Below are 27,571 nucleotides of genomic sequence, written 5' to 3' on the forward strand. Positions count from 1 at the left end.
CTAAATGTAAATATATCCATTTAGGAACAAAGAATATAGGCCATACTTACTGGATTGGAGACGCTAAAAAAGATTTTGGTGTTGTAGTGGATAAACAGCTGAACATGAGCTCCCAGTGTGATGCTGTGGCCAAAAGAGTTAATGTGAGTGTGGGGTGCATAAATGGGAATCTTGAGTAGGAGTGGAGAGGTTATTTTATGTCTTTATTTGGCAGTGGTGTGACCACTGCTGGAAGACTGTGTCCAGTCCTGGTGTGCACAATTCAAGAACGATGTTGCTAAACTGGAAAGAGTTCAGAGAAGAACCACCAGAATGATTAAAGGATTAAAAAATATGTTATAGTGATAGACTCAAGGAGCTCAATCTGTTTGTCTAAACAAAGGCATACGTGATTACAGGTAGTTTGATTACAGTCTGTAAGTATCTACATGGGAAACAATATTTAATAATAGGCTCTTCCATCTGGAAGAGAAAGGTATAATATGATCCAATGGCTGGAAGCTGAAGCTAGATGAATTCAGACAGGAAATAAGACCTACATTTTTAATTGTGAGAGTAATTAACCATTGGAACAACTTTTCAACTGTCATGGTGGATTCTTCATCACACATTTTTTAAATTAAGATTGGATGTTATTCTGTAAGATACATTCTAGGAAAATTTTGGGGAAGTTCTATGGTTTGTGTCATATAGGAGGTCAGACTAGAGGATTCCAATGTTTCATTCCAATCTTGGAATCTATGAACCTCAAAATATCCAATGGGCCTGGTGGTCAGGGTGAATAGGAGACAGGGGTTCAGGTCCCTTCTCCTATTCAAGCAGAGCGGGGTTTTGAATCTGGGTATCCCACACAGTAGGTGAGTGCCCTAATCACAAGGCTATCAGCTTTTCTAGTGTGTCTGTGTATGAGAGAGAGAGAGATGCACACGTATACCTGCCCACCCGAAATTCTCTCTTGAACAGAGAAATCTTTACTAAACAGAATTTAATCAAAGCTGAGAGGGTCCTACTCAAAAAGCTCTGTTGAAAAATTCCGTACCAGCTCTACTCTGGAGATAAGGGTTGAGTTCCCAGCTTTGCCACAGTGTCCCTTTGTAACTTTGGGCAAGTCATTAACCTGTCTGTGCCTCAGTTCCTCATCTGTAAAATAGAAATAATAATCATTTGTCTGTCTTGTCTATTTGGAGTGTAAGTTCTTGGGGCCAGAGACTCTCTTACTTTGTGTATGGACAGTGCCCATCACAATGGAGCTTCAGTCTTGGTTGATACCTCTAAACCCTTCTGTAATACAAACAATTAATAACAGCACTGCTATTGGGATTGTGATGATCATTCATTCTTGTCTATTTTATTCCTTGGCTTCTTTGCCAAGGTGTTTTTTTGTGATATGAACACTTGTATACTAGGAACAGGACTGAGGCCTCACAAGGAAAATATTACAAGAAATATTCAAGCTGAAGGGACTGGCTACAGAATATGAAAGAGATGTAGAACTAAGCATGAAGTTAAGGAGTATTGTTGGTTGATTGACTTTCTTCCCATCGCTGGACACAGTAGCTGCCCTTGAGAAACTCCAACCATAAGTGCTGCCAAGTCATACTGATGTTATGGTACATGACTTGAATCCACCCTGTTATATAAGAACCTTCCTTTGATGAACGTCACACTCTGTCACTACTACTGGAGTAAAAGAAATATGGAACATGACTTGCACATTTTAACTTTTATATAATGAAAGAAATAATTTGGCAAAGATGACAGATCTGTTTCTGTTCCCTATAATAGCCAATGAGCAAGAAGTTCTATAACAGTTGGATAATCTCATAAACAAAAATACTTTATTGTGAATTCACATGTTTAGGGAATTTTTATGTCTGCATTAGTATGAAAAACCACAGATGTTCTCTTTTTATCCATTGTCTGAGAACAGATTTACTCAACTAACCAACATTAAAAATGTATAAATTTGTGGCAAGCACAATGGATCTTGAATATCAAAAATAATGAATCTTGAATATCTGAGAAAACAAACAGATGAACCATCTGGAAACAAGAGATAGATCTGAAATAATGGTGCCAATGGCACAATCCAAGCATAATCCATGGCATAATTTATACAGAGCAGCTATATCATGAGCTGAAAACTATAAATTTAGAAGGCTGTCTGAGTTCAATAATGACTGCACATTATTACTCCACTTGCTTAGTAAATATTGACAAAGGAGTCTCACATGCTGTAGCAATGTATCTACACTCTGCATTTAACCTTAAGGGGAAGATTTTTCTGACTAATAAACTTCTGTGTTCTGAATTTTGCCTTCTATTTGTTTTTTCCCCAGTCAGTTAAAATGATGATTGTACTAGTTTTTTGCACTATGATGGTGTGGATTAGTTTATTGTTCTGAAATTATTTTGATGGCAATTGATAATGTACACCAGTGCTTAATATTCTGTAAAATAGGAGGATTTGATAAGTGGAACAAAATTTGAACATTGCCATTAAGCATATCTTAATGTTGCATACACCATTAGACATTCACACATCATTCATTGGCTGTTCCCTGTCTGCTATTACCTGAAAAGGTTTCTCATTGTCATAGAATCCTAGCACAAACTGCTCACGATGGAAAGTACTATGTTTGCCCATTAGTTTTACTATTATATCACTAATTCTAATGAGTTTCAGCAAAGTGCATTTTCCCATGGCTTCAGAGTGTTTTGGCAGCCATCAATTTCATTGGTAGTAATCACAGACCAATACAAATTAGAGTATGTATTCTTTATATTGCTGGCAGAGGTAAGACCGTTTCACAAACAATGCATTATGAAGAACATTTGCTGGCTATTTTAAATGGCGAATATATTAGAAATCTGGATAGGAGCTAGGTTGCAGTATATCTTAAAAAGTGACTGATTTAAACCCATACCTAATCTATTTTGTAGGTTAACAATAATTTGACTTGCTGAGTGGATGGAATTTACGGGCATAAGGCATTGCACAAGGCAAATAAAAACATCCTCCTTCAGTAATAAAGGTGTAGGCAGTGTCCACACTGCTTAGAAAAGCACTGACTTTAAATTCCTCTTGTACTATGCCATGTTGCACGCTGCAGCATGGGAGAGCTGCACTCTGTAAGTGGCAATTGTCAGGAAACTATATTTTTCTTGCATCTGACTTTCATCTTAGATACCTTCCTATCTCCTTTAAAGTATCACGACAATCAAAAAAGCAAGTAGAATGTTAGCATTCATTGAGAGGGATAGATAATAAGACATAAAATATCATATTGCCTCTATATAAATCCACGGTATGTCCACATCTTGAATACTGAGTGCAGATATGGTCATCTCATCTCAAAAAATATATATTGGAAAAGGTTCACAAAAGGCAACAAAAATGGTTAGGGGTATGGAATGGCTTCAGTATTAGGAGAGATTAATAAGATTAGTCCTTTTCAGCCTGGAAAAGAGACGAACGGGGGGTATGATTAAGGCCTATAAAATCATGACTGGTGTGGAGAAAGTAAATAAGGAAGTGTTATTTACTCCTCATAACACAAGAATTAAGGGTCACCAAAAGAAATTAATAGACAGCAGGTTTAAAATAAACAAAAGGAAGTATTTTTTTCACACAACTCACAGTCAACCTGTGGAACTCCTTGCCAGAGGATGTTGTGAAGGCCAAGACTATAACAAGGTTAAAAAAAGAACTAGATAAATTCATGGAAGATAGGTCCATCAATGGCTATTAGCCAGGATAGGTCCATCAATGGCTTTTAGCCAGGGATGTGTCCCTAACCTCTGTTTGCCAGAAGCTGGGAATGAGCGACAGAGGATGGATCACTTGATGATTACCTGTTCTGTTCATTTCCTCTGGGGCACTTGGCATCGGCCACCGTTGGAAAACAGGATACTGGGCCAGATGGACCTTTGGTCTGATCCAGTATGGCCATTCTTATGCTCTTCTCTCTTTTAGCCTTATTTATCTCACCCTTTTCTCCCACTTCTCTTGTCTTTTTCACCCTCAGTACCAACTTTTTATTCTTTCAAATGTTCCAGGCTACATTGTTATCTCAAAAGCTTTTTATCACGTCTCCTAAACTTCTTGTTTGCTCTTACGTGATTTGGTTGGCATTATTTCAATGTTGTCATTATCTGGATTATTGTAGTCTGAGAAACCTAGATATCATTGAGGTGCCTTTATGCTAAGCAATGTCCATATACATAGTAATAGATAGTTCCTGCCTTGAAATGTTTACAATTTAAATGGAAAAGAGAGAAAGATTGTGAGAGTGAAAAAGAGGTGAAATGACAAGGTCACATAGCATGTCACTGTTAGAGCTAGAAATAGAGCCCGGCCCTCTGGTGTCTCATTCCAGCAAGTGCCCATTTTTTCGCCCTTCATTGCTCCTCCTTCTGAAAAGAAATTGGCCCTGTCTCTCATAAGGATGAGTCTAAATTTTGCAGCACGTTCAACTTTGTGAAACAATCTTCTCAAAATCTACACGACTGGTTAATGGAAAGCCATTTATTGGAATTAGAGATGAGCCCAAATCAAACCCTGGGTTCTGAGTACCCCCAAAACTTTGAGTTTGAAATGCAGCTCTCACTTTTGCACATTCTTCCGGAGTTTGAGAACATACTAAACTAATAACAGAATAAACCATTTAAACCAATGTAAATGGGTGATATCAGGGGTTCAAATAACATAAAGGTTTCCCTTTGCTTCAGTGGAAGCTGTGTCTGTGTACCCAGAGTTAAAATGTAGCTTGATACAGTAAGTGTTTATTTTTAACTCTTCTTGTCAATCAGTTTTGAAACTCCTTGCTCTGAAAATGTAAAATAAGATACGAAAATCCAAAATACAGAACAAGATGACAAGAACTTCAGTAATCATGGTGCGGATTGAGGTAAAGGTCAGAAGAAAAAAAGACCATGAGGAGTAAAGTAGTAGCAAAATATTGCCTTTTTCTATGTATTGTACAAGACTACAGCACACGCTGATGACACTCAGATCATCATCATCATAAAAACAAATGATCTTTGAAATCCACTTCAGATGACCTCTTTACATAGTGCTGTCTAAGATTATGCATTTAATTTGTCAGGCATTTTTAAGGCCCTGCAGTGCCACTGTTCAACGGTCAATATCTATAGAAATGCCTTCCTGAATTTTAATGACTGGGATGCCTGTTCCCACTTTTATTTTTTTCATACATAGGATTGTTTTTTAGAGAGCTTGGTTTTGCTCTTTCCTAATATAGCCAAGTCCTTTTTTTGGGATGGTGCTTTAAGCACCAAACACTCTTCATTTTATCGTCTTCAAAAAACTGCTTGAACAACAAGAACAACCTAAAGTTTTATGAAGTAAGATGCAACAACATCTCCAGTTTTGGTGGAGAATTTTGCTTGTGACAAACAGGTTTGTTTCTTTGAGGGGCTGATCCTGAACACACTTAATCCCATGAGTATGTTTACCTCCTTGAGTTCTATGAAATTACTCATGGGAGTGAAATTTCTCACATATGTAAGTGTTTGCAGGATGTCTTTCTGAATGAGACGCTCCATTTCAATCACAAGTTACGTGGCTAGATTCAGGAATCACTGATTGCAATTCTGTAGCCTGTGTTATGCAGCGTGTAAGACTCGGTGATCACAATGATCCCTTCTGGCCTTAAAATATGTGAATCAGGAGTTAGGATACATTAGGCTGGCCAAAAGGAGGAACATATCAATATGCTTTTTCATATGACAACATTTTTCTTTAATTTAGTTTTTAACAAACCTCTGTCCTTGCTCACAATCACAGTAAGCAATTTAAGCATCTGGAAACACTGAAAAAAACCACCTCATTAACTGCATCAACCCCCTTGTCCACCTCTAACCAAGACTGAGAATTTAGAAAAAAAAATCCACTAGCAGAGTGGGATTTAATTTAGTTTCTAATATAATCTCAAACAAAGTCTGCATATTGAGAATACTCAGGGAGTTCCTAATGCCACAGAACCTAGGTGTCCTTCGCTGTAGCATTTTTCTCCAGGGTATTTGTTACCTTTGTAAAGAAAAAATTAAAAGACTCAGAATGCCAAGTGGCTCTACATTTTAAAGTATTACAGTTTCTATTTATAGATTGAGGGCCTGAGTCTCATCATCCCTTAATGTTTTCTGGACAGGAATAAACAGAATCTTTTGTTTGAGAAAGCTTCCTTTTTAGTTTATAGTTGTAATTTTTGGCAGAAACATATTTCACCAAATAGATATGTTTCATTACAGTGTCTGCAGTGTTCTTTTGCCGCTTGAATGTGTGCTAAGCACTTAATTGTAAAGTCTTGGGAATTTTTTGATCCCCTTTGGTACTCACAGGTAGCAAAGATAACAGTTTATGAGATTGTTATCTATAACTAAAGGCCGAGTCCTAGTCCCCAGCATGAGACCTGAATAAACTGGCTTTGCACAGAAAACCCTGTCCCCAGTTTTCTGAAAAGTCATCATAAAAGCAAACTTTTAAGACAAGATTTTGAAAATGATACTGTTTCTTCTGCTAGGAAGTCAATGAACAATTATGTACCAAATTTAACAATGACATGACAGTAACAAACACGGAAGAGTCTTTGCGGTAGATCTTATTTGTCCTTTCTGAGCCAAAGTTTAGGAGTAAACTTCAAAGCTAACTTCCTAATACTGCCACTGAGGGAGAAATGTCATAAAGAGAGGCAGTAGGAGATGTTCTCTTGTTGCAGACAAAGGACAATGAGCACACACACAAGCACCAACCTCTCTATCTTTTACTACTTCTAGTTTTTTAAACAGCTCTAAACTGTGATTCAGGGATGAGAGGCATAGAACTGATGTTTTTACTAAGACTGAACAGATAAAAATCCACATCTGTTACATTGCTGGTTTTAGCTATGGAGGAAACCCTCTTTAATGATGATAAAACACCAGAAGAATGGCAGTCCTCCTTGCATGGTTAGTCAAGCAAAGATTATGTCCTGGCTTAACTCTAACTACTACCAGTTATTTAAATTTGCCTCTTTCTAACATGTATTCAGAATTTATTTCCAGGGCATGACCACTTCTTACTAGCTGATGAGCAAGTTTGAATGCTGAGAATGTGAAATGATTGGCATGCAGACTCTTCAGTTTATCCATATGATGCTGCTTCTGCTACACAGGTTGATATACAGTAGGTTTTGACACTGATAGTGATGAGTGGTGCGTAATGTCAGCTCAAGATTAGTTGCTAAAGTGGAGTGGAAGAGACCCATTCTGAAGAGGAATCACACTTAACAGCCTGACTCTTCAGATGGCTATGACTGACCGACTAAAAGGATAGGCCTGCCATGAATGAAATTATTCTAAAACCATTGAAAGAAAAGATTGACTATTTTCTTTGATTCCTCTTCCCCAATTTGGCCAAGTATATTTTGGTAAAGGGAATAACCATGGCTTGATTATAGGAGTAAATGAAGTGGTAACAAAGATGGTGTGGGGGGATGGTTACATTTCTGCCAGTATTAAGACATGATAATTGTGTTGAAGAATGATGGGAAGATGAGCCCACACAGTTTGTGTTGTTTCACTGTAGTTCATCCCAATACTGAATGTTATGTCGTAGGTTGTTGGAGAGCTCCTTAAATCATGAAACTGTGATGTAGTGGTCAGGAACATAAACTATGAACCTTATTGATCATATCCACACAGCACTGAAAGTTCTGTCCCAGCATTCGCTGGGCTCATTAGGAAACCTCAGAAAGAATCTCTGGATCAATCTCTTATTAGATTGTTTCAATGTCCTGGTCAAAAATCTGAAGAGGATTGTTCCTAAGACACTAAAAAGACCTAAAAACCATCACTAATGTGTCCCATATTTCTACTTTGAGATGACTGGCATCAGTCCCCTGACATCTAGACTGGTTTCAAGAACTAGTTTCCTTCATTTTCTATTTTATTTATTTTTCCATTTTAAAGAATGCACCTGTTGTGACCCTAGGCATTTGTGCAAAAATTGTAAGACCACATCCAAACATTGATCAATGGACACAATATCAACTAAAATAATAAAAACTCCCTAACCTCAAAAAGTCTCATGCAACCCTATGCACTTTAACCAACCCATCAGGAAAAGCCTGAGTAAATAGTTAGGCCTTGCAATCTTGAGTCATTCAACTCAAGCTCTTTTGGACTGGTGTTGGGGGAAGCATTCTTCTGAGAACACCTTGCTTTGAACCATATAAATCTCAGGACTGTGTACTCAAGCTGTTCTCAGAAGCTGTGCTGGCCTATGTGTAGAGTGGTGATCCCAAATGAGAAATGGTTTTATGGAGCAAAACCAGACTTCTGTTTTGTTCTACAAAACATCTGGAAGCCAATGTACTTTATGAAGCACAGGTGCAACATGCTCCATGCATAAATCTTTGCTAAGTAAGTGAGCAGCAGCATTCTGCACTAGCTGAACTTTCTGAAGTGTCTTCAGGAACAGTTATGTGTAGATCTCATTGCTGTCTTCCAATCTAGGGGTGACAAAGCACGGAGTCCTTGGATGAGGTCTGCATCTGTCGAGAAGGATCTCAATATTACTGACCAAGCATATATTAAAAAGGTTATTGTGACTACTGCTCTCTTGATATCTGGAAGCAGGAGATGACCCAAATGAGCTCCTAGTTCACTAAAAAGCAGGCATATCTCCTCAACAGAAAGATTGCTTAAAATCTCTAAGATCTATCTCTTTGGTTGCTTCTTCCTGCCATCCAGCATCATAGCTGCCTTATCTGAAGTCAAAATCAACTAGCTTTCATCTTGTCTAGCTGCTGTGATAGGTAGGATGCTGCACTGCTTTTATCCCTGATCCTCTCACTCCACTACTAAAGAGAACTTACTCATCTGCAGCTGGATGTGCCTTTAATTCTGTGAACCTTTTTTCACACCTAATAGCATTAATGATGCTTGGATCCTATTTTCCCGCTCAGTAACTGGATGAATAACTCCAATTACCTCTTTATAGGAGTTACATAAATCCCCATAGGCCTATTCTCTAGGAAAATAGAGAGCAATATGGGGCAAATTTTGCCCTCTGATGTCTGTTTGTGGCTCCAATGACTTCAGTAATAGTGCATAGTAGGAGTGACACTAATTTCCCCAAAATTATTATTTCTTCACAAATTCCTTTGGATCATTAATATTTCTATATTTGTCATTAACACTGCAAAAATTGTGCCTTCTCCGTTTTCCAAAGGAAAATTAATGAGATGACAGTTGGGCCTTTCCTAATTCTTTATGAAGTGAGTTGATTGCACAGATGCAGAAGTTCTGTGAAAGAGATGCAAAACAGCTCCTAAAAAAGACATCCACTTTCTGTGTGCCCCTTTCTAGGCTGATTCTATTTTATAACGGGATTTCTGCTTTACTGCTAACAGAACTAGGAGAAGAACCCATCATACAGCTGTGGTTAGCAGTTCAGTATCTATTGTTCACTGTAAGGTATTGTCTAATGTTATCCTTCACTCCTATACTGTCTGCTCTTCTGTAGGAATCATCTTATCTGCTGGGCCAATGAGACCATTAATGGAAACTCCATAGTACACAATCAGAGCTTCACTTCTTGATCAATAGTTATTTACTTCTGAGAGGTCAGAGCTTGGCTAATATAGCTAAATAATTTTATTGATAGATAACATAAAAATGAAAAATAAAGTTTTTAAAATAGACGAATAAATTCAGCACTTTCTTTAGGCATGAATATTATTATTTGAAAAATTTTAAAACCTGGTGGAATGTCGAAAGGGCAGACAACAAAAGCATTGAATAATTGTCCTAAGACTATAATCAGACTTCCATTATTGACCTCTGCTAATATTCTACTGTAACTGTCTGCTAAATTGGTTCCTTGGGGCTTGAAATATACAGTGATGTTATGAGTTCCTATCGTAAATTGCCACACAGAAAAGTAGCAAGTCTCTGAAATAGCGTTGGTCCTACTTTGATCAATACTCAATTCTAAGCAGTGCAATAGGCAACTGTTGCTATAGAAACATTGATGTCACAGGGGTTGAACAGTGGCTGTTACAACAAATCATTTCCTTTGAACAGTTGTAATTGACTATATGTATAGTTTGCTGTCACCTGAGACTATTTACATCAAGCCAGTAACAGAACCACATTAGTTATTCTAGGAGTAAGAGGGTTAGCTCTTCTTTTTGTGACCTTACAAATACCTAGGAGGATATTGCCATGGTAACCAGAGATATAATAGGATGAACATTAAGGGAGCTACATAATGCAGCTGCATTCTTTTGGAATATGAGAGGTAGTTTTAATAAAGTTTATCTAGCCATCACATAACATAAAGATTATATTAAATAACCCCCTGCTACCTATTCTGAGTTCCAACAATGTCACAATTTGGCACAGACAAAAGCAAGAATGTTCAAGACTTGTAGGAGAATTTGAATGCTACAATGGACCCTGATTTGAGACCCCTGCAAAAACTTGGTGCTACAAGGATAGGGGATGAGTTTCAGGATGGAGAACCTAGATCTGCCCTCAGATATGCTGGTACTGGTTGTGCTCACGTGTGAATCTAAGGGCAGAACTGGGCTCAGAATTTCAGCCTTAATTTTAAAGGTTCTTTTTCAGCTACTTTGGGGGCGATTTTTAAGGGCAGTAATGACACTTAGGTGCCTAACTACCACTTTAAAAGCTCCCTCTATATGTCACAATCTTAAAGTTACATATGTATAGGATTTGAAATAAAATGAGCTCCTATAATGCTTATCTCCTCTGCTTCTGCCGAAGAATTTTTCTTCTATTACCATTCCACTGAAGCTAGTAGTATAGAATACCCCTGGTGTATTCAGCAACTCAGAAGAGGGGTATAATCAGGATGTAAAGTACTTGTAGTATCCAGCCTCAGTCAAACAGAGCAAAATTCCATAGTGCCGAATTTAGAAGCTCTCTAAATGCAAATCATTGACTTTGCCATGAAAATATGTATTGTGGGAGTTTTTCAATGACTGGTATTTGCTGTGATGTCCCATAATTACAAAAAAGCTGCTGTACTCTGTTGTTTAAATATAATTTGGTAATCCATCAATCAAATGAACTGTTAAGCTGTATAGAGTACATCGATAAAAAAAGATAACTGTGAATGTACAAGTTACCAAATTTCAAAAATACACAGCCTGCCCATGGTGTTTATATACATTTCATTATTATATTGTAGAAATGCAGAATAAATGTGACGTTTATTTGTTCTGAATAAATATGGATATGTAAAATACATGATAGTGTTTTGTGGCATAAAAGTTTTAGTGGCCCTGAATTACTCAGAGGTGGTGAAGCCATGAGTAAGCTGTGCAAGTGATCTCTAATTAGTGCCAATGAAACCTTCATACCTCACCTCATCATCTGTTGCAAAATGTGTGGGGTGTGTGTGGTATACTGTTCTTTATACAATGCATTGTTGACCTGTGGAACATGCAACCATAAGATGTGACTGAAGCAAAGAGCTTGGTAGGATTAGATATTTATATGGATAGGAAACATTGGGCTATGCTAATACAATATGACATAAGATGACTTCTGTCTGGAGTTGCAAAGAAACTTCCTTTTCAATAAGTTATCCATGATAGGCGATCACAAGATTTCTTGAAACTTTCTCGGAAGTTTCCACGACTACCTATTGTTGTTCTGGTCTGGTTTGGCAGTTCTTAAATTAATATAGCACACAAACTTCTTAGATCATAGAAACTGCTTGTTCTTTAAGGTATTCTAGTTTTAAAATTTTCTGCTCTTATAATACACTTGTTTTGTGTGAGTGTATTTCTGAAGTGCAAAATGGAATCACAGCCATAAAATATACAGTATATAAAACTAACGGGAAATGAAGTATGAGCTGACAATTTGATTTAGATGCAATAAAATTAGTTTACAACTAAGCACGGAGAATGAGATGTTCTTTCCTTTCTTCAAACTCAAACACAGTGTTCTTTTAAAAAAAGGCCAGACAATTTTTCTGGGGCAAAGTGAAGCATCGAAGGTGTTATATCATTTTTGTGATCCTGTCACACAGAAGACTGAAAAAGAACATGGCCATGGCCATACATATTTTTTAGTTAAAGCAGATTTCAATATTCATAGACTGTAAGCATGGAAGAATTGGCTAAGACTCAACTCTGATTTCAATTCTGGGTGATTGAGTTAGCTGTGATCTGGTTCTGACTTTGGTTTGATTATGATTTTGTATTGCTGGGGTGGTGGTGGAGGTGATCTGCTTCTCCTTTAGACTCTCATCCTTTTCACACAGGTTCTGATTGACTTTGATTAGTTTAGAGGATTTTTTAGTAAGAATGAGTAAGTAGCCTGATGATTGGATTCAGATGATAGTCACGTTTGGACATCCTATCATTGAGAAATATTTGGGAATATTTTGATTCTGAAATCTGAACTTTAAGGGTGCAGCACAGAGGCAGACACCTCAGAAAAATAAACAGCTAGAACAATACTTTTTCAAAATGATAAGTATCCTTCATCAGAGAGTCTCTGCAGTAGTGACAATGAAAAGCAGTTCATCTTGGTAGGCACAGCACAGTTTAGGCTGAGCACAACAGCAGTAAATAGAAATAGCTAGAATATGGAGAGCAGGATATGGGCAGCTGGGCAGCAGGAGAGAGTTCAGAACTTATAGGAGCACATCACAGCTCAGATACAGGGGACAACTGAGATCCTCTTCCCCCTTTATTCTTTTTTTTACATATATTGTGGCTATCCATCCAATCCCTTCATAATTCAGTGGCAGATGCAGTGCTGAGGTTGGAACAGGAAGAAGAGGCATTTACATATTAGATGTACATTCTGTAAGTGAAGTGCTTAGAACTTGATCATTCGTGGTGCCACTGCCCCTGGTCATTGTCAGTTTCTGCAGATCCTTCCCCACAGCAGATTGTTCACACACACAGAGTCCCACTCTTATTGTTTTATTCTCAGTGGATACTTTCATTGCTGCAACTGCTTTTCTAATGACTGCTCCATTCATTATTACAATAGTGTTGCATTTAATATAGTTTTTTTCCCTTTTGAGTAGGAAATTCAGGTTTCGACTCTTCATAACTTACGTCCAGTATCTTCTCCCTTGACCTGTCCCTTTCATCCCTCTCCCTTGTCTTCCATTCATCTTATCCTCCCTGAACTAAATTACTCCATCTCACAAAAAAGTGGGGAGCTACCATGACATTCACAGAATATCTCATTGTTCACTCTGCTTTTATGGTATATCGTTTCCCCCTACTTTCTGTCTACCTTTCCTATTTCAGTTGTGAGCTCTTTGGAGCAGGAGTGTCTGCTACTCTGCTTAGGCAGTGCCTAGCACAATGCGGGCACCAATATTGGTTGGTCCTAAGACTTAAGGCATTACCATAATAAAACATGATTATTGACTCTGTTAGTGAAAGTGTAGGATTTAAACTTGTGGGAACATTTTAGGCAGTGGATAAGACTAAGAACAACAGGACAGTTCAGTCTTTTAGCTGTTGTCAACCAGGCAAAAAGTTGGCACATGGGTTAGAGCTGGTCAAAAATTAAAATAACAATTTTACAAAAAATATGTGAATTTTTGAAGCTGTTCCTATTTTCCAGGGCTTGAAACAGAACAATATTAAAAAAAATTCAACTATATATATATAAAAAAACCATTTTTTATTTCTCCCTTTTTTCTGCTTTTTTTCTTTTTGCTAACGAATGCATTGAAAGGAACATTGTTCAGGGTTAGTAGTTTGTGAGGGGTTTTTGCTACTCCCTAACTCTACTACCCTGAAACTTTTTAAAAGTTGGAGAAATTTTGAAAAGTTTCAGGGTGGTAGAGTTAAAGAGTTTAATTTTTCCTTTGTACTTTTACAAAAATTAAGGGAAAAGAAAAATAGAAACTCTAAAAAAGCAAGTCAGACATCACTTGTTTTACTGCATTGAGTAGCAAAACTAAATGAAAGGAAAAAGGAAAAAATGGGGAGTAAAAGGGAAAATATCAAAATTTTAAACAAAAATGTAATTATGTGAAATATTAAAATGTCTGTTTTGGCAAAACAATGTAAAATTTAAAAAGAGAAAGCTTTTGTGAACGTTTTTGGTTACAAAAAGACTGTTTTTCATTAGAAAAAGATTTGGAATGAAAATTTTGACTAACTCTAATTTTTTTCTCTTCCACTGGACTCTAGTGAAAAAAACCTTGGAAAGAGGAACTTAATGATCTAGCTTCTGGAGAACAGTTGGGCATTGAATACACTCATGTAATTATTATTATTTAGGAACTGCCAATTTATAGATTTTCTCATTCATAATAATTCAACTCAACCAGTACTGGTCCCAGGAAGAATGGACTGGATGGCCTATCTGTCCTTTCATATCTAATTTCTGTGGTTGAATATTTCACCGACATACACTCTTACTACCTATGCTATATGTGACAGGTCTTCATTGATACATAGTAGAACACTGATGTATTTACCATAATTTATTGTGATCAGTGCTAGTTTCAGTACACAGACAAGGTAATATCTTTTATTGGACCGACTTCTGTTGGTGAGACACAGGCTTTCAAACTACAAAGAAGTTGATGTAAACTCAAAAACTTGTCTCTCTCACCAACAGAAGATGGTCCAATAAAAGATATAACCTCACCCACCTTGTCTCTTGAACAGCCTGGGCCCAACACAGCAACAACAGTTTAGTTACCGTAGTACAGATTACATAGACCTTATCTTAGTAAAACATGGGCCACATTCATCCCTCTTATAACTCCATTGTCTTCATTGTAAACTACTGGGTTTTAGTCTAATCTCAAGCTGGTTTTAATTTTGTCATAGATAAATTTGGCTTATTCTCCTTTTCTAGTGCTGCTGTTACATTTAATTTATTTTGATTTATTTGTTTCAAATGCATCCACTCAGAACTCTGAGTGTTATGCTTACTGTTATTATTGCAATACAACAATTGATAAAAAGGTGATTGTGTTTTTTTAAAAAAAGACTAGCTAGAAATGGTTACAGGCAAATGTAAAAAGGATCAGATTTCTCTATTCAAACTATTATTTAAACTTGTTCATTTCCTGGAGAAGCAGCCAAATATAGCAGAAAAAATGCAGAAATTCACAGAAATGTTTGAAAATGTGTTTGTTTTTGTTTTTAATTTCAAAACATTTTGACCACTGGTTAAAAACAGTAACTCTTTGGAGAAAACTTTTGCAAATTTTCCTTGAAAAATGTTAAGGGTCTGACAATTTTCTACTAGCTCTAATGATTTCCTTTTGTAGGCCTAGAGTGATGGATCAAGTCCATATTCTATCTGTCTAGAGTACCTTCTGTGGCCTCCATTACTATAGTACCTGAGCACCTCAATCTTTATGTATTGATCCTCATGACACCCAGTGAGGAAGGGAAGTACTTTCACCCTGAGCTGAGGCACACAGAAACTAACTCAGCCTAAGCCAGAGTCACACAGGAAGCCCACAGTAGAGTAGGGAATTTAACTTGGATCTGCCGAGTCCCGGGCTAGGCCCCAACCAGTGAACCCTCCTTTCCTTATTAACACATACTGCAACAACTCTCATTTTCCCTCTTATAAATCCCCATTTCTGCTGTAGAGTTTTGCTAAACGCTTCCTTGAGATCCCAATTCTGACAGAGTTCAGTCAGCGAACTTCTATATGGTGCTCACGAACATGAGCACTTTTTATGTATACAGACCTCAGGCATATTTATTGGCACTATCCATTTCACGAGAAACCTTTTTCCTCCAACATTAAGTATAAAATGTTATTGTCAACAGATGAGAAATTAATCTTCATATTCAAATTCCTTTTATACATTTAATATTATTAACATTCATAAAGTGTTTTTGGTTGAAGCATGTAAATCTCAGAATGCACTACCTCTTTATCAGAGCTATATAACAGGCTCTATGTCTATACTAAGTGAACCTTTCTCTCCCCAAAATAGGAAATACTGACCTCAGAGCAGTATGAGTTATGGATTTCTTTTCATGACAATACATGATTGACTTTACCCAAGGCATAGAAAGAAAATGCAGTTGAAATTGTAATGAAAAAAATGCACTCCATTTGTCCTTCATGCAGACAAATGTGAAATTCCTATAGTATTATATATTGCATCCATACCAATATCAATATAAGATTATTAGTAGATAATAATATTAGAGTTCATCATGATTAATGTAATTAACAAGCATGCAGAAAGCAATAAAGATTTGTCAGTGTTACTGGAAATGCTTTTAGATGCCATTATGGTCTTTACCATTGTGTACCTAATATGAAGATTGCTTTTTCTTTCAATCGGAAGCTTTCTTCCCCCACAGAAAAGGAGAAGTGGGCTGAATAGTTTGTCTGACACGAAACACTTCTGTGCTGGAATGATTGTGCAAAGAAAGAAACTTGTTCTCTGTCGAAAAAGTGGCAGGACACTATGCATGCTTTCTGGGTGAGGCTGCTTCTGCTATTAAATGAAAGTAAATAAGAATGATAACAATAAATAAAATAATGAATAACACTCTGCATTTATAACCACCTTTTATTACCAAATGGCAGACTGGCCTAATCAGTATGATGGGCCATATTCATCCCATTAACTTCATTGGAGCTGCATCCATTTGGCCCAGGACATTTAAAGAAAGAGAGTCCAGGCTGCGGTTAGTTCCAACGTCACCAGTTAATCAAATAGCTCACATGACGAAGAGAAGCAATTCAAAGTACTAGAGCCATGGTCAGAAAGGATCTACTTTGAGGCAGAAACACAAAGAGCTACCTTAAGGAGATGAAATTAAAGGAATTTATTACAATATTGTAGAGACGGGTCCAACTCATAAAGTCGAGATATGGATCAATGTCTAGCTCTGAGCTTTCTTCAAGTTCAGGGCATGGTGTTGAATTCTGGTTTTTCAGTTCAGGCCCATTATAGAGATAGAAGTTTGACTCTGGGTATGAACTTTGTCAAAAAGGTTCTTGTTTGATTTTACTTTATTGTTAGGAGAATGATGTACTTGCTACAGCATTGGTGGTGTGGGGAGTGAGCCCCTGCCATAGGCAGTGATAGAAAAGTAGAGGGCTTCTAATAGAAAGAAGTAGCATCTTAGAGCTCTGTAGCAAGTAGTGGATGTGTTAAGGGATTTAGTCCCGTTGTCATTTCACTAGCTGGGTCCTGTAGCACTATTGATGAACCCATTTCTCCCAAGACGATTTAATTGCTGGTTGCTCCCCATCCACCCAACGAGTGCCATTACACATGATGCTCCTTTCCTGACCACTCAAGCTCTGTGACATTTAAAAGGATCCAGTAGCTTAGAGAGTGTGCTCTGCTAGATTCCACAAAAGGGATAGCTTTGGAAAGGAGAGCCGAAAGCTAAAAGAAAAGTTAACCTTCTACCTAGCACTGGCAGGCATGCTTTCCTTGCGTTAATGTGCACCATGTCTTTCTTTTGATGCTGTGCAATCATTTAGAAAGGTGGCCAGGTCATTGGCTTAGCTTGTGGTGTTATGAGAAATGGTGTGTTTTTTGGGAGTACATGTGGGACTGCCTAGGCCACAGATTCAGTGAGAAGGACAACAAACACTGGATATATATGTACAGCCAGGAATTCAGTTCTTCCTGGAGATAGTATGAGATGTGCTTCTCTGCAGTGGAAAAACTGAAGGCTACATAATAATACATAACACATAGATAATTACAGAGCACACTTCCCTTTTCTTAAAGTCAGAGATGTTAATTAAAGAATGAAATTTATTACAAGCTGTTCTATTATCTCCAGTCACCTTGACAGAGTTTTGGACTACATTCTGCTCTTCAGTGGAGCTCTGTGTGCACAATCATAGCAGCTTAGCGAAGGTTTTTTGCATCATTCTTCCAATGCAGGGTGAGCATAGACAGAATTATCAGGGGAGCCTAGGAGCAGCCCAATCAGAAGGTGCTCTATAGGGATGGTGCAGAAAGAGGTGTGTGTTACTCCTTTCCCCAGCACCTGTTTCCTAGTACAGACATCCCCAGGAGGTTCAGACCACATCCAAAACCACCTTTTGGGGTCAAGGGGTACCATTTGGCATCTGTCCACTGCTACATTTTGCCTGTTTCTTAGTCAAATAATCTGGTGGTGGTGGTGGGGAAAGGCTCTTTGTGGCCTCTTCACCCAATCTCCCTCACAAAGCAAAGAAGAATTTAGCCCTTAATAAAAAGGGATTTCTGATTGGTTATATCTACTCCAACATATAGAGTATTACAGCCATATTTCGTGAATACAACAGTGAATACTAGACTGACTCCAATCACACAGAAGAGCTTTGTCTATTGAATACTGCATTTTTCCAATTTATTACAGTCACAGAGATATTTGTGGTATATAGCTTTGTGCTAATTCATGCTGAACATTTCCAGCTTTCTTTACCACTCAAAATGTATATGTACATTACATGAAGAAGAGAAGACGTAAATGTTATGAGCAGAGTGTTAAACTTTGGTACCTGAATCTAAACTTTCTGGGTAATTTTTAAGGGACCTGCCTTGCAAGGGGTAATTTGAGGATTTCTTGTACCTGCCTCCTGTTCCCCTGTATCAGGAGTTCTCAAATATTTTTTGCTGAGATCCCCTTTGAAAATATTTCAGGCTGTGATGTCCCCCCGAAAAGTGACGACCCCACTCCCCTCCCATGCCACACTTACTTCTGCACTGCTGCTGGTGGTGGCACTACCTTCAGAGTTGGGTACCCAACCACTGTTCTCTTGCTGCCCAGCTCTGAAGGCAGCACAGAAGTAAGGTGACTACAATAGGCTTGCAATCCCCTTTTGGGTGGGGACTCCCAGTTTGAGAAATGCTGCCCCATATCTTTTTCTCTCTTCTCGTCCTCACTGTACATTTTTATATTTCAGCACCTGAAAAGGTTCCAAACTGCTTGCTAAATAGGTTAAAGAGTGGAAAGAGTAAGAATACAAATGCAAACATAAAACAGGAAAAAGGCCAAGATAAAGGATCTTGAGAAAGTTAAGGAGCAATTTGGAATGAGTTTGAACAGGGAGTACTGGGATTGGTGCATAACTAGCATTTAGCCAGGGTCACTGTGGTTCTCTGATAGTGTCCTTCTGAGCAATTATTTGACATTCATAGTGATGTGTGTTGGAGAGGGATTGTGGAGCAGCTGGGGACGGACAACTGAACTAAGCTTGAACTTCAAAAGACAATATTTGGGTTTAATCTGCATAACGTGAAGCATAAAAGTATAGGTGCCTTTCTTTTTTTCCCACTCAGTACCACCTTCTGCTCTAAAACATTGCACAGCCATGTTTCTTTGAGTGCAGGACAAAAGTCTTTTAAAATGTACTTTACTGTTAAGAATGTAAAGAGGAGAGCCTGAGAGCTTTCCATTACCCTGCTTCTTAGCTAATAATCACACCCTGAGATAGTCTGTTCTGGTTAACGTCTCTTGTTCTTTTCTGAACACTGCTGTGTTAATTACTTCTCTTGCTGTTAGCTTTCATAGGAGAGTCTTGCACCCAGTACCCCCTGAAGATGGAAGGTGAAGTCTAAATTCTACATATGCACCAGTTCCTTCTTTTCAGCCTTTGCCACAGAGTCCTGGGTTTAATATTAGTTTAAATAAATTAGTCTATCCTCAACCTGGCCTTGGATTTTGTGCCTGTATTTTTGTGGGCTTTTTTATAGCACTTAGATGTCTAGTTACCTGATTTGTGGTTAGATGTTAGGGTGCTATATGAGGTGTCCACAATTATTTGCACGTGTAATTCAAAAAAATCAGGCCCTAGGAATTGCTGTGGTTTATTGTGAGTGGACTATGTCATACACCTTTCTGAAACTCCGCTAGATTGTGTTTCCTACTTGCCCTATCCATGCTTCATTATTTCCCTTAAAAAATTCCACCAGATATGACCAACAAGCTCTAGCAATTGTAATGTCAAGCAGTTTTCCTTTTCATTGGCACATTCTGGGCCACAGCCTCAGCTGCTATGGGGGACTCCCCAGTTCCCCTTTTACCTCTCACTGAAAATTCATTAAAATTGCAGTTAGTCAGCAAATCCAAAATCAAGCACCTGTTTGCCAGATATAAACAGCTGTACTGCATGCACCTCATCTGACCTATTTGCAAATGATATGCCATATGCAGTACCAGTTGCTTAGTTCCTTTGCTCATAGTGATTTGGGAGAATGCTTTGTTAGATGGAAACTACACAGTGCAATTAAAATATGGGGCCATATTCTTGCTTGGTGTAATTCTCCTGACGTTACACCATGGTTGAATTTGGCCAGTGGAGTATTTTAAAATGTATTGCTCCCCTTTTTCTAGAAGAACGTTACTTCTTCAGTAGTCACTGCTGTAGCCTGTTTCACCATTGACTTTGATTAGGTTGTGGCCTTGTTGAGTTAGTGATTTCTTTCTTGTTAGATTTTTCTTTAACAAGAAAAAGAATGAACAAATACAAAACAAAACAAAACAAAAAAATTTCCTGAGCTGCTTGAATCACCTGGGACATTCCTACAATATGAATTCATTTGAATTTATATTTGTTTCCTTTTAACACAGATCTGGTACTGAGCCACTTTTCCTTTTCTGAAAATTATTACCCTCCAAAGTGTCTGGAATTATGAAACTGAAGCTATAGGAAACCCTTCTAACTTCTCCCAAACCACTGGCATTTCCTGCTGCACTTTCTTCTGCTCACATGTATTGGCTGGTCTGCCACAAACAGTATTTTATATTTTGTAAGGTAAGATCAGATTTACTACAATGACAGGTTAAAAAGGCACCAAAATACAGACAGGACTAGAGAACCTAAATTCTAGACAAACAGTAGAGAGTATTAAAAGAATAGAGGTCAATCTGAACTTGAATTACGTACTTCGTAGTACAATAAATGGCAAGGCCTGACACTATCTAACACTTTCTTTGTAAGCTAGTTTTTACCAGGTTTTGAGAACACATATAAAATGACATATTTAGTTGCTGTGTTTAATCACAGGGGAAGGATGGGCTTATGGTTAAGGCATTGGCCTGGTACTTACAAGATGTGAGTTCCTGGCTTTGCTACAGTACTTAGCACAACGGGGCCTGCTGTTCACTGGGTCTCAAAGGGCTACTATATTACAATTAAATACTAACAACAAAGCCTGATCCTGCAGAGTGTTCAGTGTCTCTTGAGAGGAGATGAGCAACCTTAACTCCCACTGAGTTCAGTGCTCAGCACCTCACAGGTTAGGGTCACAGATGATAACATTATAGCACAGACCTTCTCAAACTGTGATCTTGTGGTCCATGGAGAGCTGTCTGGTCACATAAGTCTGGCTTTTTCTCTTTATTTCCAGCTGCTGAACTGCATTAAAGATACAGAAATACTCCACTAACACTGCTCTTCCATGTGAGCAATTGCTGGGTGGTTGCCACAGAGCAATTGCTGGGTGGTTGCCATTGTGAATGGAAGAGGGTGGTAGTCTGCACATTTGTGAATGGGAAGGGAGGCGACCCACACTACAGCCTTTGTATTAAAATATGGGCCAGCCTATGAAAATATTTGAGATCCCCTGCACTGGCAAATTCAAGAGAAAAATAGGCCCTTAGCCATGGACAGGGCTTGGGGTATTTGTGTATCAGTTGCACTTATATAACATCATAAACTCACGCAAACACCTAATTTTAAAACTCCTTTCGTCTCTGAAATTGTCATATTTATTCAAACTATGAAATAATCTGCTCAGCTTTGACAATAATGTGTCCTTCACAGCTGTCTTGAACGGGTAAATAGTTCTTGTCTGAAAATTCGTCTTCTAATTCATGCCTGGCCTTTCTAAAGCCACATCAGACTTAGAGACTGCATTGTCCAACAGAGCTTCAATCTTCACTCCTGTCTTTCTACTTTCATAAAGAGCTTCTTGACAAAACTTGTTCCATATCAGCACGCAGGATATCCTTCTTGTCCTCTGAACACCAGTACAGATAAGTGACTGCTATTATGACCTCAGCGCTTTCTCAGAAATGACATTTGAACTAAGTGGGAGAGCACAGCAAGGTCACAGGCAGTATGCATTTACAGGAGCTTTAAGAAATGAATCTAGGGTGACCAGACAGCAAGTGTGAAAAATCGGGACAGGGAGTGAAGGGTAATAGGAGCCTATATAAGAAAAAGATCCAAAAATCAGGACTGTCCCTATAAAATCGGGACACCCTAAATCAATCAGACTTATGGATGAATTTATAATTTGCCTTGTCATGAGAACACAGATCTTAAAAAGGTTTCTGCTTTGTAAAAATAAAATAAAAACCATAAGCAACCACTTAAAGAGGCTGCATAAATAATTTGCCATTTGTGAGCAATATATGCAAAACGATAGGACTGCAAGGACTCAGTTCTGCGGAAAAGCTTCTAACCATTTAAACTGCCATGCCAGTGTTTATTACCTGAATCACCTCCGGGAGTCTGATAAACACCTGTGATCTGCTGGTAATTCAGGAAAGGAAGCAGCACTCCACATGACCTGCTTTTTTCTTTCAAGTAGTCATGGTGTAATAAACAGTGTACACTGATTTTGAACATGCAAAGACTATATTGAGGCAAGTAAAGGTTACTGCTGTCATCTTGATGCCCAACAAACAAAGCTAATAGCAGGAAGTACAAGGTTTAACACCTCAATATGCTGTACTTAGAGATGGAAGGAAAGACCAAAAGACAATAGGAACCAGTGGCACTTGGAAGGCAATTCGGTCATTTGGTTTAAAAATGAGAGTAAATGGTGCATGTTTTGAAGAGTAAAAAAATGGGAGCTATCTTGTTTTAAACTATAAATGTTTTAAGCTACTTCATGACCAGTAGAGTAATAATTTCCTGGAAAGCAATATTTAAATGTATCCATCATCATTTAGATCTTAGATACACAGCTAAATATTATCGATCATTTGCAATTGTGTGCATTCATGTGTACACGTATTAAACAAAAAAAAGTAATGGTATAATGTAAAGTGTTTTGGGATGAAGTGCAAAAATAGTACTGGAGTTTCCAATTACCAAAGATTTTTTTAATTAAGAAAGTCACATGCAAATTATAGATATCCAGTTTATAGCATTGCAAGCTTATCGGCTTACACTCATGAATATGGTAATTTTTATTTTATGCCCTCTTGAGATGTCTTGTTAAAAACATTTTATTGGTGATCCTAAAATTCAGTAAATTTGAAACCCTTGGCACCCTGAAGATAATTAAAGTTTTTTTAAAAAATGTCAGCAATAAATATTTGGCAAATATAAAAAATATGCACATTTTCCCCAAGTGGGTGATATTTTTGTTGCAGTTCTTACAGTCAAGTGATGACACTGCAGTTCAGAATGTAAGTGCATATTGATATTTTCTTCCAGAAACTGCAAGTGTTGCTTAGGGAGTGCTTCTCCCACAGAGTTATTTTTATACAGACACCTGGCAGTGGTTACATTCTTGCTCTGGTTTGCAGACTTGTTTTGGACAATCAGGTGTATGTATGAGCAAGTGGTCTTTATTTGGAGCAATTAAAATTCTAACATTCTCCTCTCTTGATATGCAATTACTAGGGCTCTGCTGTTCTCACTAATTGCTCTTGCTGGGGACATTGGTAAAAAGCCAATGATTTTGATGGGTAGTGGATTATCATTTTTACTCTGCTACCTGAGAAAAAAATCATTTGCAAAATCCCATGTGTAATTAGCAAGACTCATGATTAATTGTCCTGCAAAATTAGCTTCACTGTTGCTTTTATTTTACTGCTTCAAATATTAATTAATGTTAACTCCTTTCCTTCAGTTCCAGCTTTTGAATATTCAACGTGGCTTTGAAAAATTAGTCAGTGCATCTACTTGCATTAGCATGCTAGAGCTTTGATTTCCGAATAAGTATTCTGATTTAAAAGATCACACTTGGGTCATAAATAATTTTTATAGGAGGACAAACAAAGCATCAAAGCATCATGGGAAGGCATTCATGCACTAACTGAAAGTAAATTGTTTCAGTAATGATTCATTCCCCCAGTGCTTTTGGGGAAACATTAGCAAATATACAAACAACTGCATTGTGGGGCAAGACAATTCTTTAATGACAGGCAATCAATGTATATTTCCTAATCAGTAACAGTATGAAAGAGAGGAGTTAATGCTGGAGTAATATCTTTTTAATACAAAACTATCCTTTAAACTTTGATTAGTTGCAATGAGTACTCCCTGTGTTTCTCTGAATTGCAGGTTGTTAAGTTTGATGGTGCAAGGTAGAAAATGCCAAGTGTCTGTAGTTTGATACCATCTGTCTTAGTGCTCTCTCCATTATTATTTTAAAGCTTTTTCTTATCATAGGGTCAGAGAACCAAAGAGGGGTCTAGTTCAGACTATTCCTGAAGAACATAAAGAGGTTCTGATGGACTCTAACAACTAATAAAACCATGTCCCCCCAAAACATGAAGAGGAGCCCATTTTCCCATTTTGAAGAGGTGACTGTTTATGTCCACACCAAGTGCACCACTCCTCTTAATAGTGGGACCCCGAGGTTCCGACTTCCTGATTTCCCTGGGAGTGCTCGACCTCCGCTCCACCCCAGTCCATGCCCCCCACTCCATGCCTTCCCCCAAAGTCTACTGCAACCCACCTCTTTCCGTCCCCGCTCCACCCCCTGCCCTGCTTCTTCCTGCCCTGTTCTTTCCCCTGCCCTGAGCCCCTCTTCCTGCCCCTGCTCCTCCTCCTCCTCCCTTACAGTGCCTCCTGCTTGCTGCTGAACAGCTGATCAGCAGCGGGCAGGAGGTGCTGAGAGAGGGAGGAAAAAGCTGATTGGTGGGGCCCATCGGTGGGTACTCAGCACCCACCGGAGCACCCACAGAGTCAGCGCCACCATAATCCCCCAAAATGTACACCTTCTCTGCCAGGTACTTTCCATTCAAAGAACAATTTTTGCCCTGCCACCCCCAGACACATTCTGGCAGTAGACAAGATCTTAATTTTGCTCTTGCATAAGGTAGAGGGCATGTTTCTTTATCTGATCACTTGTCAAAAACTGTTCTCATAGGCAATGTAAGAAAAGCCTGCCCTTAAGTTGAGTGCGAGTTTCTCCATGGCCCATGACAATAACACTGTTTGGTTCCAAATCTCCTTCCAGATGCAATTTTTTTTCATAGAGCAGTCACTTTCAAGAGTCAATTGTCAATAAGTGATTATTGTTCAGTTCTGTTTTGTGGGTGCGTGTGCCACAGGCTTTTTGGGATAGGTAGTTGGAAGTGGTATGAGTCTGTGATTACCTTCATTTCATGATGTCATGGTCTCAACTATGCGCTTGTCACAGCATCCAAGGTTGAACACTGGCAGCAGAAGGCTTATGGTAGCTGCAGACAGCAGCATTTTGAAGAACATACCTGGCCTTATTATCAAGTATGAGGGTGAATAGCATGTGTTTGGGAAATTCCATCCCCCTCATCTCTGCTTTCCCATTAAACTAAGTAGTTCCTGTGGAGGCTGTTGCTGTGCAGCACAAAAACGCAGCACAGTGTAGCTTCGTTTTATAGAATTATGATTTTATTTATTTCAGACTTGTATAACTGGCATCAAAACCTGAGCTAATGTGTCTATAAAATTACATCCTTATATATTAGAGCCAATATGGCCATATATGTTATGGGAACATTATTCCTTGGTACATTTCCTTTACCTAGTACAGTAAAGGGAATCTCCTTGTCCACATTTGAAAACTGCATTCAAGAATCTTTGCCCCAAACTAAAACTGATTGGGAATTTTCTGATTAGAAAAATGTTTTGTCAGAAAATCTGGGTTCATTGAGACCAACACTGTTCACCAGAAAGGATCAGTTTAACTGAATCTCCCAATTTACTGTTTTTCTTAAAGGTATTGAAATGGTTGGAACATCCAGTTTTGACATTTTCTAAACAAAAAATTTTGGTTTTGGTGTGAACCAACCTCTTGTTTAGAAATTTTAGTTAATTTGTACTAAAACATAAAAACATTAAAAAGGTTGAAATAAAAACAAAATGCTTCAAAACTATCAAAACGAATTGTTTCAGTTGACCCAATCCAATTTTTTGGGGGGGGATTATTGGTTCACAAAATATGAGATTTTGACTTTTCATTTCAATTCAGGACAGAAAATTCTTTCAAGATATTGAAAATTGTTTTGGGACAAGAAGACCCTTTCCTGCACAACTGTACCAAACACGTGTCTACAAGCTGTACAGAACTGTATACTGTGTTACTTGGGTAGGTAAACGCTTACCTTGCCATACTGAATGTTTCTGTAGGCATAGCTTCAGTTCATTACAATGTGTTGGTTGTAATACATACACAAAGTTTAGTGGTTGCAGGGAAGAGCTTTGTTCATTAAAGCATGTTTGGTTTATGTTTGTTTTAGTGAGTGCACATTGTGTAGTCATTTTTCCAGCATTGCTACAGAATCGCCATGGGAAAAATATCAACTATAATTTAAAAAATGAACTGGTACTTAGAAAACTTGGAGTAGTGCTGGTCACATGGCACAGATGTTTCCAGCGATGAGATGTAAAATCAAGTCTTGACTAGTGATGGTCATTAAAGAACCTACCTTTTTTCCCCACAAAAGATGTTAATCCCCAAACCGTTGCCAAAATCCATCTTGAATAATTACATTCTGCCTACCAAATATCTGACAAGTTACTTTTTGCTTCCCTCTTCTAAAAATTATGTAATGCTTCTAGTGAAGAATTTCGTAGTGTCTCATAATATAGCTGACTGAGTTAGACAGAAACTCAAGCCACAAATTCTGATTTGAATCCAAACTTTCCAAAAAGTTTGTGTATGTATCTTTGGGATCTAAATAAAAGACTCTCTGGGCCTAGTCCTGTAATCCTTACTGAAGCACAACTCCAACTGTTCTAGTTTTGCCTGAGTCAACAAGGAGATTAAATGAAACATTTCCCTTTTAGCACAGGATAAAATTTGTTTGTCGGGAATGTGGGTGCCTGTAGACAACAGGAGTAAGGGGAATTGGAAAATCTTGCCTCTTATTTTCTTAATTAAGCAGAAAACTTCACATACTGTAGCTATAACCAAGGAGGGAGGCAAGACCACTTCACAAACAGACAGGTTATGGGCACTTGCTGGAAATGTTTACATTTTGTTTCTCAAAAACATACAAAGGGCTTGTCCACATGTGGAAATTCAGTGGCATAATTATACCAGTATAACTATACCACTACAGTTGCACCAGTATAATTTTCCATGTGGAAAACTCTTATTCTGTAATAAAAGCACCTTTTTTTAGTTTAGCTTATCCTGCTTCCAAAGCAACATCATTACAGTAATGCCCTAAGTATATAGGAAGCATACTGCAGCATTCAATCCGAGTACAGCGATTTCAAATGAAGGATTAGTGGTGCAGCCCTTGTATGGGTTAAGGCATGCTCACCTAAGATCTTTTTGTTTTTAGTACTCAGTGTTTGGTGAACTCTGATCCTTTCCCAAAACCAAACTACGTGCTCTTCAGAAGTGTCTTTATGAGATGACTTAGCTGTCTGGAGAAAGGGA

The sequence above is a fragment of the Chelonoidis abingdonii genome, chromosome 10 (genome assembly GCF_003597395.2).
Source record: "Chelonoidis abingdonii isolate Lonesome George chromosome 10, CheloAbing_2.0, whole genome shotgun sequence".
Classification (NCBI taxonomy): Eukaryota; Metazoa; Chordata; order Testudines; family Testudinidae; genus Chelonoidis; species Chelonoidis abingdonii.